Source organism: Aquarana catesbeiana, linkage group LG03, assembly GCF_042186555.1.
Source record: "Aquarana catesbeiana isolate 2022-GZ linkage group LG03, ASM4218655v1, whole genome shotgun sequence".
In the NCBI taxonomy this organism is placed as follows: domain Eukaryota; kingdom Metazoa; phylum Chordata; class Amphibia; order Anura; family Ranidae; genus Aquarana; species Aquarana catesbeiana.
The window spans coordinates 114136519-114155446 of NC_133326.1; the positions used below are offsets into that span (position 1 = coordinate 114136519).

Here is an 18928-nt window from a genome sequence, read left to right on the forward strand (position 1 = left end):
TTTATTCAATCATAAATCCATCCATCCATTCATACGCTGTTAGGAAAAACAGTAGACTGTGTAGCAGGGTGACCCAGTGCTACTTGGTTGAATGGTGGTTTACGACACATTTTGGGAGAAGCAAGCGTACTAATGGCTCGGGTGTGTGCTGGCTTCATAATAGAACTAGAGTAATAGCTCAGGGCCCCACCCTCCTGAGGGAGGTCAGCAGTGTGTCTGAGGGGAGCCATGTGAGACGCTGCCATGCATCAAGGTTAGGTTGGGACAGAGGAAGGCCCTAGCCTGCGAGGAAGTCAATGTGGGACAGGAGCAGCAAAGAGGCTGTAGAGAGTCCAGGAGGGACAAGTGCAACTAGGGAGCTGCAAGGAAAGATGCAGAGCTAAATTTCAGCATCTGTGCATACCACTGGGGTGCATTTGATGGTCAGGAAGACCAAAAGGTGTTTGATGGTCAGGAAGACCCTGCAGAGGTACTTGGAGCAGTAAAACAGCCACAGAAAGCCAGGAGGCTGAATGTTATGTCTTTGTTATGTTATGTCTTTGCAGTGATAGTGTGAACCCCCTGCATTGGAAGAGCTATCTGTATGAACTTTGACTTCCTTTTAAATAAAAGTGGGCTGCCATGCCCTAAAATCCAGTTTTGGACTGGTGCAACTTATTGTAAATACACCTACCGCTTGAGTTTAATCACCCCAATCTTACAGCTGGAGCAGGAAAAAGTCAATTGAAAAAAAAAAAATTCTGCCTGTGATCACCAGCATCCTAAATCTCCCCTCTACGAGCGATTGACAAAAATTTGTATGCTCATTCAAGTCAAATTTACAGATTCATGGAGTACCCTGCAGATTGCTAATCCTGAGGGTCTCTGTTAGAATAGCCATATGACTGACTTACGGATGTCTACTTTGTAGAAATTTCCCATCCTTCTGTCAGCTGGATAGGAAGTAACAGGAAGTCTGCAATGAGAACACAGACACCACTAATAACCAGGTAGAGGGTCTAACGCTTCCCTACTGTACTCAGAACATAACAAAGGTTTGGCTAAAGTTAAAGTGGTTGTAAACCCAAAAAAATCTAAAGCATTCTACCTCACCAACCAATCATCTACAATCCTCCCCAGTTTCCTACAGTAAAAAAATCCAACACATTTTAAAAAAGGCGTCGCCACGCCCCCTCTCCTGTGACTGACAGATTTAAATAGGAGATTCATGCATGGGTGAGGGGGCGTGTCCCACACAGCTGCACACACAGCACATCCACACAGTACCCTCCCTCTTCCGGCTCCCCCAGTATTTGATGTAAGGCTCTTCTATATTGTGGGACTTGAGGAAGTCCAGGTGGGGCCTTCCTGGGTATGTGATGGTTGGGACTCGTAAGGGGGTGTGGCCAACTGTCAGGTGATCGCGCCAGACCACCGTGGGCCAGGCTTAGCTAGGGAGATTTGTGGGGGCGTGTACAGCTGGGAGGGGAGTCCGGTGACATCATGACTCCACCTCCTGAGCTTTGGACCATAGACACGCCTATGGAATCACAAATATTCAGCAGGCTGTAACGGGAATAGACAGTGAAATACTGAGGTACAAATAATGCAATTTACATGATTATTGTACAAACTATAAACAGATGTTAGTTTTTAATACTTATGGCACATGGGGTTTACAATCACTTTTAGCTTCAAGCCAATTGGGCCTTGTCAATGTGACAATGAGTGTTCCAAACATTGGATGTGCTTTTTGTATAGAAATATAACATTTTGGAAAATCTTGCCATTTGTTGATTATTTTCTCAGTAGAAAAGCAAACAAGTGGTCCATTGAATGTGTGTGGCATGCTAAAGTTTGGCTAACTGGGAAAATAGCTTTGTGGATCCTAGACAGTCAGGTATTCTCACTGGGGCAGACAACTTTCTTATAACCGAAAGTCCTTAGTGATCTGCCTATTTATGGGCAAGTATGTGTGTTTCAAAAGACAAGCCTACCATATAATAAAACAATTTAGTAAATAATTTATTAGTAGACATTATACCATTAGTTCTAACTTCTACTTGATCAGCAGAGAAGGTTAGCATTAACAGTTAGAAACAATGGTGCATAATACAATCAACATGGTATAGGATCAGCTTCTACAAGAACCTAAACCTCAAAGGTAGAGTGACTTAAGAGGAGTTCCACCCAGGGGGGCCGTCAAAAAAAAAAAAAAAATTAAAAGTCAGCAGCTACAAATACTGCAGCTGCTGACTTTTAATTGGGCACTCACCTGTCCCTGGGTCCAGTGATGCAGGGGATCGAAGCCCCGCTCGTCCCCCCCCTCCGCTGGTCGGCGCCGGCATTTCAACTCTGGGCGCCGGGCTGTGGCTTCACAGCCTGGCACCCACTGCGCATGCGCGAGCGGCGCCGCGCGCCGTGATTGGCCGCTCAATCACCTGGGACCTGTAATGGGTCCTAGATGATTGACAGGAGGGAGGGAGCAGAGCGGAAGCCCTTCCTGTGCCTGGGGGGGAAGTGATGTCACCAGCCCAGGCAAAGGAACAGGCAGACTACGAGGGACCACCTAGCAACAGCCATTTAGAGGTAAGTGAAAAAAAAAAAATCCACATTTTTTTGGTTTTTTTTTAGAATTTTTCCAGGTATTTTTGTTTTTTGGGTGGAACCCCACTTTAATAAGTATAAAAGTTTGGACAATCTGGCATTGCTTATGCCTGTAAAAGTTCTATTTACCCCACTGCACAGGATGAATTTGTCTTCTCAACTATAAATAGTATGGAGACCATAAACATAAAACTCCATTATTGGGGTAGCACAGTGGCAAAGTGGTTAGCACTTCTGCTTGGCAACTCTAGGGGTGTCAGTTCAAACCCAGCCACGGTACTACCTGCACAGAGTTTGCATGTTCTCCCTGTGCTTGTGTGTGTTTCCTCTGGGTACTCCGGAGTCCTCCCACACTTAGAAGAAATGCTGGTAGGTTAATTGGCTCCTGTCTAACTTGAATGTGAGTTAGGGACCTTAAATTGTAAGCTCCTTGAGGGTAGGAATGTTTTGCTTGCATCTTTTTTAAAGGTTCCTGCAGTAGAAGCCAAGGAAACTTAGACCTATATAGTGTATCAATGCTTTATGAAACAGAAAAGCCGCACATACAACTGCACAAAACACAATTCATAGTTACAAAATATGCCTACAACATGCACAAGCCAATTATCCTTTTTAGCAAAATAAGCTTATACAATATGTATGCAATAGGTAAACTAAACAGTTACTCGACTTGGAATCAAGATGTAATGTCCTTCATGGTTCTTTTCTCATAGTCCAACTCAAAACTTCTGTTTCCTCCAAAGTCTCCAGCACATGTCTTCGTCCTTTGTGTTTCAAACCAACTCTGTCCTTTGTCTGTCCTCACTTCCTCTTACATCATATCCTGCAAAGAGCTTCCTCTGCTTAGCTCATAAACTAGTCTGGCTGGTTCATTTGCATATCAATGAGGGAGAGCCTAGCTTTTAAAACAGCATGGTCTTAAAATCTAACTCCATATTGATACTATAAAATCACTACAAATAGCCATGGCAACACAAACTACCTCTTGATTTTATAGCATAATATAGGAAAAAAATATTTTTTTTTCTCAACAGCTTTATAACCTTTGTCCAGGAAATAGCAAAATAACCCCCCCATATTGTAAATGGGAGGAAAAAATTCCCTTTCGACCCCGTATGTTCTGGGGCCTGGGCGATCATACTTCTGTCCCTGGGAAGCTGCAACATTTCTTTGAGCAGGGTTAGCAATGTCCTTGGCAGTCTGTGAAAAGAAAGTTCCAGCTGATTAAGGCCTTTGTCCTCCTGGTCATAAAGAAATGCTCAGATGAAAGTCCTCTCAAATTCAGACATCATCAGGAAATCATCCGCATCTTCCTCAGGCTCTCATCTGATCTTCTGGTCTGCCTCATCCCATCTGGCCTGGCCTTGTCATCTGCTCTGCCTTTTCCACCTCTTGATGCTCAGTACCTTCTAAGAGTAAGAGACAAAGCAGATTTTATGTTCCTTCCAACTGTGCCAACAACATAACTCACTGCTTACATTTCTCTATCTGCCCATTTCTAACTACAAAACTATTGTAGGGTGCTTACTGTTGCCTTGTAACACTTTCATGGAAAGACATTGATCTCTAGCTGCATCTCTCTCCGTGCTGTCCTGGGAACACTGGCCTGCTGTTGTCCAGTCTTAACAGCATGGTACTCTGTGGCAAAATGCCCCATTCTATGACAACAAAAACACTTATGCCCCGTACACACGGTCGGATTTTCCGATGGAAAATGTCCGATCGGAGCGTGTTGTCGGAAATTCCGACCGTGTGTGGGCTCCATCGGACATTTTCCATTGGATTTTCCGACACACAAAGTTGGAGAGCAGGAGATAAAATTTTCCGACAACAAAATCTGTTGTCGGAAATTCCGATCGTGTGTACACAAATCAACGGACAAAGTGCCACGCATGCTCAGAATAAATAAAGAGATGAAAGCTATTGGCCACTGCCCCGTTTATAGTCCCGACGTACGTGTTTTACGTCACCGTGTTTAGAACGATCGGATTTTCCGACAACTTTGTGTGACCGTGTGTATGCAAGACAAGTTTGAGCCAACATCCGTTGGAAAAAATCCTAGGATTTTGTTGTCGGAATGTCCGAACAAAGTCCGACCGTGTGTACGGGGCATAAATGTGACTAAATCTTCCATTCCCAACCACTTGCTTCCACTTCTTAAGCAATGCTGGTGTAGGAATCCCATCTATTTCCTCTCTAGGGACCTCAACCTTTACGTAAAGTGGTTGTAAACCCTTATAGACCACTTTTACCTACAGGTGAGCCTAGATTAAGGCTTACCTGTAGGTGCAAGAAATATCTCCTAAACCTACACGGTTTAGGATATATTTGCAAAAGACAGGCACCGATGTCTATGGTGCATGTGCCGTAGACAACGGCGCACAGGCGTGCCATTTCTAACGGTGATCGTGCCGTTAGTGGCGGCTCCTGCGCGCATGCACGGAAGTGACATAACCGCAGCTCCGGCCAATCACAGCGCCGGAGCCGCGATACCCGGAAGGAAGATGGACGCGTAATGGAAGAGGGGACAGTGGTAACAACGCAGGCTCCTGTGTCAGGTAAGTGACACATAATGGGCTACTATGCGATGCATAGTAGCCCATTATGCTTTACCTTTGCAGGGAAACAAAGAGGAAGTAAAACCCCTCAGGGTTTACTTCCTCTTTAAATCAGTCCACATGTGTCTCCTGGAGACCATAGGCCTTGTTTTCTTGTTATCTGACTCAACTCGGCCACCTCTATTTGAGCTGATCATATTCCCAGCTTCCCGCTTATGGGAAGTAACAGTTGCACATGTCCTACTTTTGCTTACAGGCTTAGGGCCTTTGTCCTTTGTTAGGGCATCATTAGACTTGTTTATGAGGTCTGCACACTGCTTATTCAAATCTTCAGCTCTGCCTGCTGTGGTTTGAACACACTTTGAAGCCACTGCAGGTTTATGCAGGAAGTGCAAACCAAACACAGCAACTGCCCTCATCTCTCCTATACTGAACCCAAAACTCTTGAGACCAAAACTTGAGGAAAGATCCGAGACTCCATCCCACCAAGCTCTGTTCAAAGGAGAAGCATACCTAGCCAGCTCCTTTGCAACAGACATCCACTGACTATCTCTGGCCCAACTGGGAAGGGTACACACCTTCTCCTCCTGGACACCAGAAACCTCTACAGCCTTATGCCCTGTAAACACGACCGATTTTGCCGTCGGAATAAACTCCGAAGGTTTTTCCGACGGAACTCCGACGGAATTCCGCTCAAGCGGTCTTGCCTACACATGGTCACACCGAAGTCCGACCGTCCAGAACGCAGTGACGTACAACACGTACGAGGGGACTAGAAAAAGGAAGTTCAATAGCCAATAGCTTCCATCTCGTACTTGCTTCAGAGCATGCGTCGGGTTTCCCGATAGGAATTGGTTCCATCGGAAATATTTAGAACATGTTCCATTTCTAGGTCCGTCAGAATTTTCGAAAAAAAAGTCAGATGAGGCATACACACGATTGGAATAGACGATGAAAAGCTTCCGTCTGACTTTTTCTGTCGGACATTCCGCTCGTGTGTACGCGGCATTACTCCTCCTAAACAGTGTATGCAGCATTTTCCCCCAGCACAAGCAACAAAACACTCCACAGAAAATAGGTCTGCTTCAGTTGAGCTTTAGCGCAAATTCTGGCCACGAGCCCCCAGATGTTTTGCTTGGTGTTTATTAAAGGTTCTTGCAGTAAAAGCCAAGGAAGCTTGGACTTCTGTAATTCTGTAGTGTATCAATGCTTTTACTAAAGAGAAAAGTCGCACCTACAGCTTCACAAAACACAATTTATAGGTACAAAATATGCATACAACATGCACAAGCCAATTATCCTTTCTAGAAAAATAAGCTTGTACAATATGTATGCAATAAGTAAACTACAGTTACTCAGCTTCTATTGATGAAATTGTCTTCATGGTTCTTTTGCTCAGAGTTCAACTCAAAACTTCTCCAAAGCTCTCCAGTTTCAAGCAGCCATGAGGCTTCTTTGTGTCCTCCCTCCAATTTCCGCTTATCATATCCTGTCCCCCGCTTAGCTCCTAAACCAATGCTACGGGTTTATATGCATATCAATGTGGGGAGCCCAAAATCTAATGCAATCTAACTAACAATTACATTTGCTATAAAATCACCTAAATATCCATAGCAACACAAGGGACTGATGTGAATGTATATTAAATATGTAAAGCGCTGTGTAAATTGATGGTGCAATAAATAGGGGTCATTATTCAAAGGGATTCATTGAATCCCCATGATCAAGAAAGCAAGCCCAGAGTGAAATGATGATACTTGCAACATGTGAGTACATGCAAGAATTAATTGCTTATGGTATAAGAACTGTGCTCACAAATTTTAATATGATAAACTATTTTTTAAAAGCATTAAAGACTTAACTAGTTAAAAATAAATTTTTAATGGCATAATTCTAAGCAGCTCCATGATGTAAGGGGCATAAGCTCCGCCCTAAATGTTTTGCCCAGTTGGGCTTTATCATCATTTAACCACTTCCCGCCCGGCCGTCAGTCTGCTATAGGTTCTGTTATCCTGACTGGGCATCATATGACGCCCAGCAGGATAACATGCCGGTGCGCTCCCCCGTGGCGATCGCTAGTCTGACATGCCACATCTCCAATTGTGGTAAGGAGCCTCTGACAGAGGCTTCTTACCACGTGATCAGCTGTGACCAATCACAGCTGATCATCGCGTGAACCAGGAAGTGCTGGTAAACGGCATTCCTTGGTTCACACTGACAGGGAGAGCCACCAATCAGCCAGGGGGGTCTGTGCTGATAATCAGCACATTGATTATCAGCACAGCCCTCATCAGATGTGCCAATCAGTGCCCAACAGTTGCCAGCAATGTCCCAATAATAAAGCCTGTCAGTGCCCATCACAGTGCCAATCAGTGCCCAGCAGTAACACCTGACAGTACCTCATCATCAGTGCTGCCAATCAGTGCCGCCTGTCGGTGCCCATCACAGCCGCCTGTCAGTGCCCATCACAGCCGCCTGTCAGTGCCACCTATCAGTGCCGCCTATCAGTGCCCATAAGTGCTGCATATCAGTGCCGCCTATTAGTGCTGCATACCAGTGCCGCCTATAGCGCCCATCGATTCTACATATCAGTGCCAACTCATCAGTGCCCTTCAGTGAAAGAGAAAACAATATTTTATGACAGAAACTAAGAAAAACTTTTTTTCCCCCCAAATTTCTGTCTATTTTTAGTTTGTTTAGCAAAAAATAAAAACCCCAGAGGTGATCAAATACCACCAAAAGAAAGCCTTATTTGTAGGAAGAAAATGATAACAATTTAGTTTTGGTACAGTTTTGCATGACAGTGCAATTGTCATTCAAATGCAACAGCGCTGAAAGCTGAAAATTGTCCTGGGCAGGAAGGGGCGAAAGTGCCTAGTATTGACGTGGTTAATAAGATATCTAAGCACACCTTATAAAATAATATGCAGACAGTCCCAGAGTTACAAACATCCTACTTTACAAGCGGCTCATACTTACAAATTGAGGGAGACAACAGGAAGTTAGAGGAAATCTACCCCTAGGAAGAAAAATTAATTCCTGTAGGAGTTATGGAAAAAAAAAGGTCTCCACTGAAGCTTTATTACCAATTCTTGCTTCCACAACAACCCAAAATTTTCAAAATCCAAAGTGACATGGACAGAAAGTGAGGTGAAATCTTCTAAACAGGGGCACAGACAGCAAAACAAATGTTACAGGGGTGTTAACCCTTCCCTATGCTATCCAAAAAAAGTTTGATGAAGTTACACTCAAAAAATATACCTGTTCCAACTTACATACAAATTTAACCTAGGAACATACCTACAGAACCTATCTTGTTGGTAACCCGGGGACTGCCTGTATCCGAAATTAAATGTTCACCCATTAACCACTTTAGCCCCGGAAGGTTTTACCCCTTTAATGATCAGGCCATTTTTTGCGATATGGCACTGCGTTATTTTAACTGACAATGGCGCGGTCGTGCGACACTGTACCAAAATTAAATTGATGTTCTTTTTTTCCCCACAAATAGAGCTTTCTTTTGGTGTTATTTGATCACCTCTGCGGTTTTTATTTTTTGCTGTATTAACAAAAAAACAATGACATTGTGAAAAAAACAAAACAATATTTTTTACTTTCTGCTATAAAACCTATCCAATAAAAAAATTAAAAAAATCAAATTTCTTCATCAATTTATACCAATATGTATTCTGCTACATATTTTTGGTAAAAAAATCCTAGTAAGCGTATATCGATTGGTTTTTGCAAAAGTAATAGCATCTACAAAAAAGGGGATATATTTATGGCATTTTTATTTATTTATTTATTTATTTTATGTGTAATGGCGGTGATCAGTGATTTTTAGTGGGACTACAACATTGTGGCAGACAGATCAGACACCTAGCTTACACTTTTGACACTTTTTTGGGAACCAGTGACATTATTACAGTGATCAGCGCTAAAAATATGCACTGACACTGTATAAATGACACTGGCCGGGAAAGGGTTAACATCAGGGGCGATCAAAGGGTTAAGTGTATTCCCTAATTGTGCTTTCTTACAGAGGGGGGGGGGGGGCTCACTGCATGGACACTGTGATCCGTGTTCCTGATTAGCAGAAACACTAGATCAGTGTCCGTGCCTGACAGCACGGTGGTCTGCTTGTTTACATCGGCAGACCGTCATTCTGTCTCTGTGGGGAGCGATCGCAGGTGATTTTGTCAATAGCCACTGAAGCCGCGATTGGCCATAGGGGAAACCAATGCAGTCCGCCAGCCCCACTGATTGGTGGCCCCTGTGGCCAATCAGTGCGCGATCGCGGCTCCAGTGGCTATTGACAAAATCACATACAGGTACGTGATTTTGCAAAGTAGAGCCACCTTGTCGCAGTATATGTATGGCAGGAGGTTGGGAAGTGGTTAATGGGCCAAGGTCCTTAAAGCTGAACTCCAGCCCTACCTTCAGTCTTGCATAGTTGTACAGGGCCCTCTCCTGTACTGAAATTGCTTATTCTGATTTCACTGCCCACTGTGAGCTTCTCACAGTATGCGTTAGAAAATAAAATTGACATTTAAAAAAAAAAAAAAAAGAAATTGCGGTAAGTCATTTATTTGAACAATTTGAACAGGCGTTCTGCATGGAACATCTGTACATACCTTGAACAGCCCTTTACACTGGTGTACGGATCGCTACACCCATGTGAAGGAGGCCCAAAGAAGGTAGTGAGAAGGCGGCATATGGCCTGAAAAGTGATCCACAGTGGAACACAAGTTTTTGTACATGTATGCAGTCCCAGGCATTTTTGTTTTGGAGGAGGAGAGCAGAGGACAGTTGTCTAGACACTGGATTTTCTTAGGGAAGCAAGGTTTCGTAATCTGTCGAATCACTTTCTCCCCTCATGAGACTGTCATACAACATGTCTATGCATTCTTATACAATAAGGCACTGCAATGATCAGTATGAATGTGCAGTGCAGTCACCTACAGCAAATTCACAGATCGCAGAGCAGCTATCTAGAACCTAATGGCTACTATGAGCTTCATTACATTGAGCATCATCAGTGATTCTTGCAATGCCTTATTGAAGAAGCCTATGGCACTCTATTGCCTCTCGAAACACTGTCCATCATTCATTGCTCTGTAGCAGGTTACTATTTTAAGAAGTGGTGCTTTTTGAGTGAGCTGGCAGATTCTGACTCTCGGTCATGTGGATTTGATCCTCAGACATTCTTTGCCTGTTCTGGTGGATTTCTACATAGAGCAGATGTATGACAGTATAACTGAGTCGCTCTGGTAATGGCAAACACTGCATTACACTGGTGAGTAATTCACATTAGTGCATTGTAATATGTAGACATCAACCTGAGCCATGATGATTCTTATTATACAGACTTTCCTGGCTGTGTAAAGCTGCTCCAACACCAAGTAAAAGAAATCTATTTTTAATATCAACTTCTGGCATATACTGTCATAAAGCTTGTAATAGTTAACAGTATGAAATATGACTGGCTCCTTATGGTTTTTTCTATTTTTGCTATTTGACCGCCATAGTTAAAATCTGTATTGTAAAATTAAGTAGATATAACAGTATCTAGCTAAATATGAGGACGCTAACACCTCCCACATGGCATATGCTGTTATGACAGTACATGATGGCTATTTGTAGCAGTAAACAATCATAATCACACACATATCAATGCACATTAAGGACATATATATTTATTTTCTGTATAACAACCTACTGAAGATAGTGCTGTTTTCATACCCTTATGCTGCGTACACACGGCCAGACTTCCCGACAGAAAAAGTCCGATGGGAGCTTTCGGTCGGACATTCCGACCGTGTGTATGCCCCATCGGACAGATCTAATGCCGCTCGTGTGTACGCGGCATTAGACCTGTGTGCCTGTCAGTACAGGGTGTGTATAGATTCATAGGGGTAGCTTTACTATAAGCCAGGAGTCTCCAAAACTTTTGTACAAAGAGCCAGTTTACTGTCTTTAAGACTTTGTGGGGGCCAAAATGTGGCCATTGTGAGTAGGAAATGCCCTAGTTAGACTGGGAGTAAAAAAAAATACATAGCACCTGTGGTCAGTAGGGGGAGGAATTATTGATTTTCTATTGATGTCAGTAGAAGAAATAGTGCTCTGTCGGTGGTATTAGTGGAAGGAATAGTGTGCCATTTCTGGTGTTAGGTGTTAGGGGGCATGACTCGCGCTATTCTGTTCTGGGGGAGGGGGGATTGGGGCGCGGGGAGCTGGCAGAACACAATAATTGCATGACATTATAAAAATGACAATTACTGGTTGAAAATTGGAGGAAAAAATTGATTGAGCCCTGTGCAATTTTCAGCATTTGGAAAGTCAAAACTTGCACAGAAATCCAAGCGACTGTGGTGGTGGCTCCATTGAGAAATTATGTGCAGACCTACACAGCAGCCTCTGCTTTAGGAATGTTTCACACCAGAAGCTGGTGTGCGGTGCGATCCGACTGAGCTTAGCGCAGTGATAAAGCCCTGAGCTCAGCAGATTGCACTGGCTGCATTTTTTAAACAAAACTTTATAGAGATGTCACACAGACATTTAAAAAGTTATTGCCAGTCGCATGGTTAGAGGCATTAGATTGCCTCATACTGTGCTGAAAAAAGTACTGCATGCAGTACTTTTTTTCAGCGTGTCATGCCCGCACACCACTGTACTGCAGTGGTGTGAACTGCCACATAGGAGACAAGGCATTTTGCATTGTCCATGCAGTGGGACTGTGCTGGAATAGCTGCCCAACGCAGTTCTACATGCATGCAACCTCAAACATTTTTGTTTTGGGGAGGAGAGCAGAGACAGTTGTTCAAGTGTAAGGATGTGCAAAAATGCTTATGTTCCAGTTAAATTCCATGGATCCAAAACCATACTGGAAAGGTTTAGCTTCAAGCGAAAACACACAAAAAATATTCAGGTGTAAATGGGGGCTTAAAGTAACTCTAAACTTTGGTTTAAAAAACTTAAGCATGCATTCCAATCTCAAAAAAGTACATTTTATTGCTCTCAGCCTCCTCCAAATCCCCAAATTCTTATTCGTCTTGCTGCAGTGATTCAACTTCCTGTTGGCCAGATGGCTAAATTTTTTCTCCATAGTTCCACTGTACGTAGGAATGTAGCCACCCTCTCCTGCTCGCTCCAAAGATGGACTAGGGAATGGACTATAGGGTTTTTAGCATGCGTGGAGCAGTACACATGATCACCAATGTGCACTGCTCATTCCAATCACATGGAAGTAAGGGATTAAAGGAGAAGTTGAGGAGACCATGGAGGATGTTAAAATAGAGGCAGAAAAATAAACAATTTAATGAATTATAGATTATAGGGCCATTATGTAATGGATGTGTATGTTTTAATTTTGGATAATATAGATATTGTTTAGTGTCACTTTAAGTTTACCTTCAGTTAAATGCACCATTGAGCTAAGCAAATGCTTTTTCTACTGCTATGCATGTTAGTCTTTTGAACACACTGAACTTTTCCGACTTCTTTGTACTTACAAGTCCCCAGAGGGTTTCAGGAAAATGCTGGCTGAAAATGTTGCCTGCTGTTGGTATTCTTATGTATGCCAAAAAAGTTACCAATGCATTTTGCAAAATAAATATCTCTGTACTCATGTTAGAATTTTTGCGTATCCTGCAAAAAAAAATTTTTACATGTAGAAACGATACTAAGAAAATGAATTTCACATAAGGATAGAGATTGGATAAGTCAGTTATATTCAACTCTCAATCTTCCTCTTTTCTACTACCAGCCTTTTCACTTCAGTAGTATTAAAAGAAAAGGCTGTGAAAAACCTTCTCCCGATTTTATTGTTTTGGTTTATACAAGGACAACCCCTTTAAATGGTATCATGACCTGAACTGACCATTTCATACTTTTCTCGTAGAAATCCCGTACACTTCCGCCCATTAATCTCTGCTTAGAGAATGTCCCTGCCTGCCTTTACTAATGGCCTCTGAAGATCCTTCCCTGCCCTGAAACATTGAAATTCTTGATTTACTGAATCTTGTCGGTTTTGACATTAGAGCCCTCACTTTTCAACAGTACAACAGCGTAGTCACAAAAAGAAGCAGCTGCCGGTTTTGCCACAGGACCTCGCTGTCTCATGATCTGTAATCAGGCATCAGAGATCTTACTGTTTCTAACTGTAGAATATTTTTCATTGTAAACCTGTAGGGGTTTTCAGAAAACACTTTTTTAGTAATGAATTGCTCAGCCGTTTTTCCGGATGCTGCATGTTTACACTTAATGGGACCAAAAGCGTCTGTGATTTGCTGGCCAGGATCTGTTGTGTTCTGCAACGGCACAGGTGACTCATTCAGTGACTGAGCTAGTGATTAACTCATTTGTTCTCAGGTAGGATTGACACCGAAAGCTGGCATGCATACAGCCTTGCATATCAGGACCACTTAGCGCTACTTAGCAAGCTTCGGTCCACAATTGCTAGCATTCTTACTTGGCTGCTGGAGCCGGCTGTGCTTCTAACCTGCAGCCTTTTGGATCAGAGAGCTGGCGTTACATAACAGTAGTTACTGTCTTTCATGTGGAGCTCGTAGAAAAGGCAAGGCAGGGCAGACTGGGAGGAGGAGAAGAAGAGCTCATTAAAGGCACATTGCCCAGAAAAAGTAGTTGATCCTATGTTGTCGTTGCCTTCCCAGTTTAGATGTAACAGGTTTTACAGTGCTGTTTTACATTTAGACTACTTACCACTTGCCAGTCCTTTTGCTGAACTTGATGTATTGTTATAATTTATGCAGTAATACTACTACCTTTTATGTAATAATTATCTACTAATACCTTCCAGACCCTAATATATATATATCTATAGATGTATATAGATATATCTATAGATATATATAGATATATTGGTGCTCATAAGTTTGCATACCCTGGCATAATTTATGATTTCTTGGCCATTTTTAAGAGAATATGAATGATAACACAAAAACTTTTCTTTCACTCATGGTTAGTGTTTGGCTGAAGCCATTTATTATCAATCAGCTGTGTTTACTCTTTTTAAATCAAAATCACAACAGAAACTACCCAAAAGACCCTGATCAAAAGTTTACATACCCCAGTTCTTAATACCGTGTATTACCCCTGTAACTTCAATAAAAGCTTGCAGTCTTTTGTGGTATTTGTGGATGAGGCTCTTTATCTTCTCAGATGGTAAAGCTGCCCATTCCTCTTGGCAAAAAGCCGCCAGTTCCTGTAAATTCTTGGGCTGTCTTGCATGAACTGCACATTTCAGATCTCCCCAGAGTGGCTCAATGATATTGAGGTCAGGAGACTGAGATGGCCACTCCAGAACCTTCACTTTATTCTGCTGTAGCCAATGACAGGTCGCCTTGGCCTTGTGTTTTTGATCATTGTCATGTTGGAATGTCCAATTAGCCCCATTTGCAGCTTCCTGGCTGATGAATGCAAATGTTCCTCCAGTATTTTTTGATAACATACTACATTCATCTTTCCATCAATTTTGACCAAATTTCCTGTGCCTTTGTAGCTCACACATCCGCAAAACATCAGTGATCCACCTCCGTGTTTCACAGTAAGAATGGTGTTCCTTTCATCTTAGGCCTTGTTGACTCCTCTGCAAATGTAATGTTTATGGTTGTGGCCAAAAAGCTAAATTTTGGTCTCATTATTCCAAATGACTTTGTGCCAGAAGGTTCTAGGCTTGTCTTTGTGCTGTTTGGCATATTGTAAGCTGGATACTTTGTGGCATTTGCATAGTAATGGCTTTCTTCTTTCAACCATGCAGCCCATCTTTTTTCAAGTGTCTCCATATTGTGCATCTTGAAACAGCCACACCACATGTTTTCAGAGAGTCCTGTATTTCACCTGAAGTTATTTGTGGGGTTTTTCTTTGCATCCCAAACAATTTTCCTGGTGGTTGTGGCTGAAAATTTAGTTGGTCTACCTGACCGTGGTTTTGGTTTCAACAGAACCCCTCTGTGACGGGAGGGCCCGTGGAACTCAGAATCCCTTGGAAAGTAGGGGATGTCCTTGTTTCAGCTTCCCATATACATCTTATGTCTAAGTTACCCTGTGCTATCCTGGCACAGGGTGAGTGAGAACATATATCTTGGACTACTTAAAATGGGACAGTAATATTTGTCCACAATATCTCCCAGGATGTATGTAGAGACTATTATTGGTTTGGTTGATTCTGATCTCAACCTGTTAATTGAGTGAGCTGATCACATTAGCCTCTAGGACTGGCTAGGAAACAAACTGTTGATGACTAGGCTGAGGAGGGGGGGAGATTGTTGTTTGTATTGTTAATTGTAATTAGCTCCAGCTATTGTGTTTATACTACTGTGTGAAGCTCGGTGCCCACAAGTCTGTCATCTGGTCTGGGTAAATTTTTTAGTAAATTAGCTCATGTTAATTAGGTTAGCTTTGAGTCAGCCTGCTGTATAAATGTGTGTGAGATCTCAAATAAAGAGTTAGTCCTGATGTACTCCAAGACTGGTGTTGTCTAGTTCTTGGGGGTTCCTATAGCCAGATCCATTGGACTCGTGTTCCAGAACTTAGGAAGCGGTATAGCACTCAATGGAAGCACTCAAGCAGAGTGTGGGACGTTCCGTGACACTGGTGGCAAGCAGCGGGAAAGCTTCCTGCAGTCTGGGACATCCAAACCTCCAACTGGATCCAAGATCAGCATAGCAGACTTCAGTCACCCCAGCGGAAATATGGACCTGGCATCAGAGTTCCCGGGGCTGCTGCGGATCATCCTTTCAACATACACCAGGACTGTGTCTAAGGATGAATACCTGGAGCTCAGGCAGCAGATTCGGGTGGGGCTCTGGATCAGAGCCCTCCAGCTCGCTGGTACAAAACAGGGCAAGTGCTTTCCAACCCAAGAGCAACGGGCCAGTGACCAACGGGCATTGCGGATGGCATTCCTGGGAGAGCGGCCCCAGGAGCAATGGGTGACTGAGTTGGACAGGCTGGTCCAGCAGGAGATAGAGCTGGACAATCGTTATCGGGCTCTGCAATGGCACGCAGAGGAGGGATATTTAGGGGAGACAACAGAATGCTCTCCGGAGGGATATGACTTTGGCGGCCCTGGATTACTGTGGGAGAGCCTTACAGATCATTTTATGTTTGGCGATGAAGGGGAACCTGAGAGGACCTGAGAGAATATAGAGAGTCAATGCTCGGTCTTGAAGGGGTCTCAGAGCTCAAACCTGATCTGGACCATTTGCTAAGGAAGGACCTGCATCTGGAAAGGGCTACAGGAAACTGCTAGAACAAGTTCAGCAGCATGCCAGAGAATCGGCAGTGGAAAATCCGGAGATTGCCATCCCCAAACCTGAAGTGCTGACAACAGGGCAGAGCTCTGCTAACCTCTGGCCAGAAATGATAGCATCTTCTGGGTTCCATGGACAGGAGATGGTGAAACTCTATCCCCAGACATCAGTTGCAGAGACATGGGATTTGATAGACTTTTCTGCTGAGGAAGAACAACCTGATGAGCCTCCAGCAAAAGAGCTGGTATTAGGGCCAAATTTCACTGTGCTCTGCCCAGCACCAACAGCAGTATCTGTGGAGTTACAACAAACTTCTCCAGCTGAAGATCTGGCAACCGGACAGAGGGTCCAAGACCTCTGCCCCACACATGTGGCAGTTTCGGAGGCCCAGGGTGAGAAGGTGGCAATCACTTCCCAGCAGCAGATACAGGGGGAGAAGGGAGAGGAGGTGTGTGTTGTCCCTCCCCAACAGTTGGCCAGGGTGGAGGAAGCGGCCTTCCCTCCCCAGCAAAGATCAGTGCACCTGGGAGACAGTACCATAGACATGTTGTCCAAGCAACCAGATGAGGGAATGAAAAAGGAAGCAGCCGGCTCACCTCCCCAATGGCAGCTACACAGTTTGGGAGTGAAGGAAGCCAGCCTCCTGCCCCAATGGTTAGCCGGAGCGGAGGATGCGGAGTCCCCAGCAGAAGTGCTGGCAACAGGGCAGAGTGTTACCAACCTCTGCCCAGCACCGGCAGCAACTACAGAGTTCCAGGGAGGCGGGGCAGTCAGCTTCCCTCCCCAACAGTTAGCCAGAACAGATGGTGTGGGGTTTCCAGCAGAAGGGCTGGCAACAGGGCCGAGGACTGCTGGACTCTGCCCTCAACTAAAAGAGGATGGATTTCCTGTGAAGGTGGATAGGACTTCAGTCTCCATCTGTATACCCCAGGGATGCTGGGCAGTGGGCCCAGATCCCCAACAGCATGACAGAGTGAGCCCAGTCACCCTGTCTTCTCTCCAGCGGCAGAAAGGACTCCAGGGAGAAGGGCCAGTCCAGGCCTCTCCCCATCGGCAGATATGTTCTCTGAGAGAGGCAGAGGTTGGCTGGGTGAGTAATGCTTTGTTTGGAACAATTTATTTGGGGTACTGTGTGGGTACAGGTATTAGAGGACTGGAACTACTGACTAACTTCGGAGTCAACCCGTCTGGGGTCTCCTTCTGTGTTAGTCTTCTGCGGAAAGGGGAGAGATCTGACGGGAGGGCCCGTGGAACTCAGTATCCCTTGGAAAGTAGAGGATGTCCTTGTTTCAGCTTCCCATATACATCTTATGTCTAAGTCACCCTGTGCTATCCTGGCACAGGGTGAGTGAGAACATATATCTTGGACTACTTAAAATGGGACAGTAATATTTGTCCACAATATCTCCCAGGATGTATGTAGAGACTATTATTGGTTTGGTTGATTCTGAACTCAACCTGTTAATTGAGTGAGCTGATTACATTAGCCTCCAGGACTGGCTAGGAAACGAACGGTTGATGACTAGGCTGAGGAGGGGGGAGATTGTTGTTTGCATTGTTAATTGTAATTAGCTCCAGCTATTGTGTTTATACTACTGTGTGAAGCTCGGTGCCCACAAGTCAGTCATCTGGTCTGGGTAAATTTTTTAGTAAATTAGCTCATGTTAATTAGGTTAGCTTTGAGTCAGCCTGCTGTATAAATGTGTGTGAGATCTCAAATAAAGAGTTAGTCCTGATGTACTCCAAGACTGGTGTTGTCTAGTTCTTGGGGGCTCCTATAGCCAGATCCATTGGACTCGTGTTCCAGAAATTAGGAAGCGGTATACTGACGGAAGCACTCAAGCGGAGTGTGGGACGTTCCGTGACATTTCAACCATGCAGCCCATCTTTTTTCAAGTGTCTCCATATTGTGCATCTTGAAACAGCCACACCACATGTTTTCAGAGAGTCCTGTATTTCACCTGAAGTTATTTGTGGGGTTTTTCTTTGCATCCCAAACAATTTTCCTGGTGGTTGTGGCTGAAAATTTAGTTGGTCTACCTGACCGTGGTTTTGGTTTCAACAGAACCCCTCATTTTAAACTTCTTGATTATAATTTGAACATTGCTGGCATTCCCAATTCCTTGGATATATTTTTATATCCCTTTCCTGTTTTATACAGTTCAACTACCTTTTCCCGCAGATCCTTTGACGCTTCTTTTGCTTTCCCCATGGCTCAGAATCCAGAAATGTCAGTGCAGCACTGGATGAAAAATGCAAGGGTCGGTCAGGAGTCCAGAAACTCATTGACCTTTTATATATATATACACACACACACTAATTACAAACAAACAGATCACAGGTGAGGATGGTTACCTTTAATAGCCATTGAAACCCCTTTGTGTCAACTTGTGTGATTGTTATCAGGCCAAAATCACCAGGGTATGTAAACTTTTGATCAGAGTCATTTGGATAGTTTCTGTTGTCATTATGATTTACAAAGATTAAACACAGTCGATTGAGAATAAGCCA

The 18928-nt window shown here is 43.8% G+C and overlaps 1 protein-coding gene and 1 long non-coding RNA gene across 2 annotated transcripts in view; one reads left to right on the forward strand and one right to left on the reverse strand.

The window, feature by feature from the left end:
• Window positions 1-18928, forward strand: part of LOC141131584 (nuclear receptor ROR-alpha A) — a 685522-nt gene that overhangs the window by 70799 nt on the left and 595795 nt on the right. The window lies entirely within an intron of this gene.
• On the reverse strand, window positions 3922-13718 carry LOC141134465 (uncharacterized). The gene is made up of 3 exons (XR_012243162.1): window positions 13615-13718; window positions 12656-12791; window positions 3922-3995 (listed from the first exon to the last, which is right to left on the reverse strand). It is a non-coding gene; the product is annotated as an uncharacterized lncRNA (long non-coding RNA).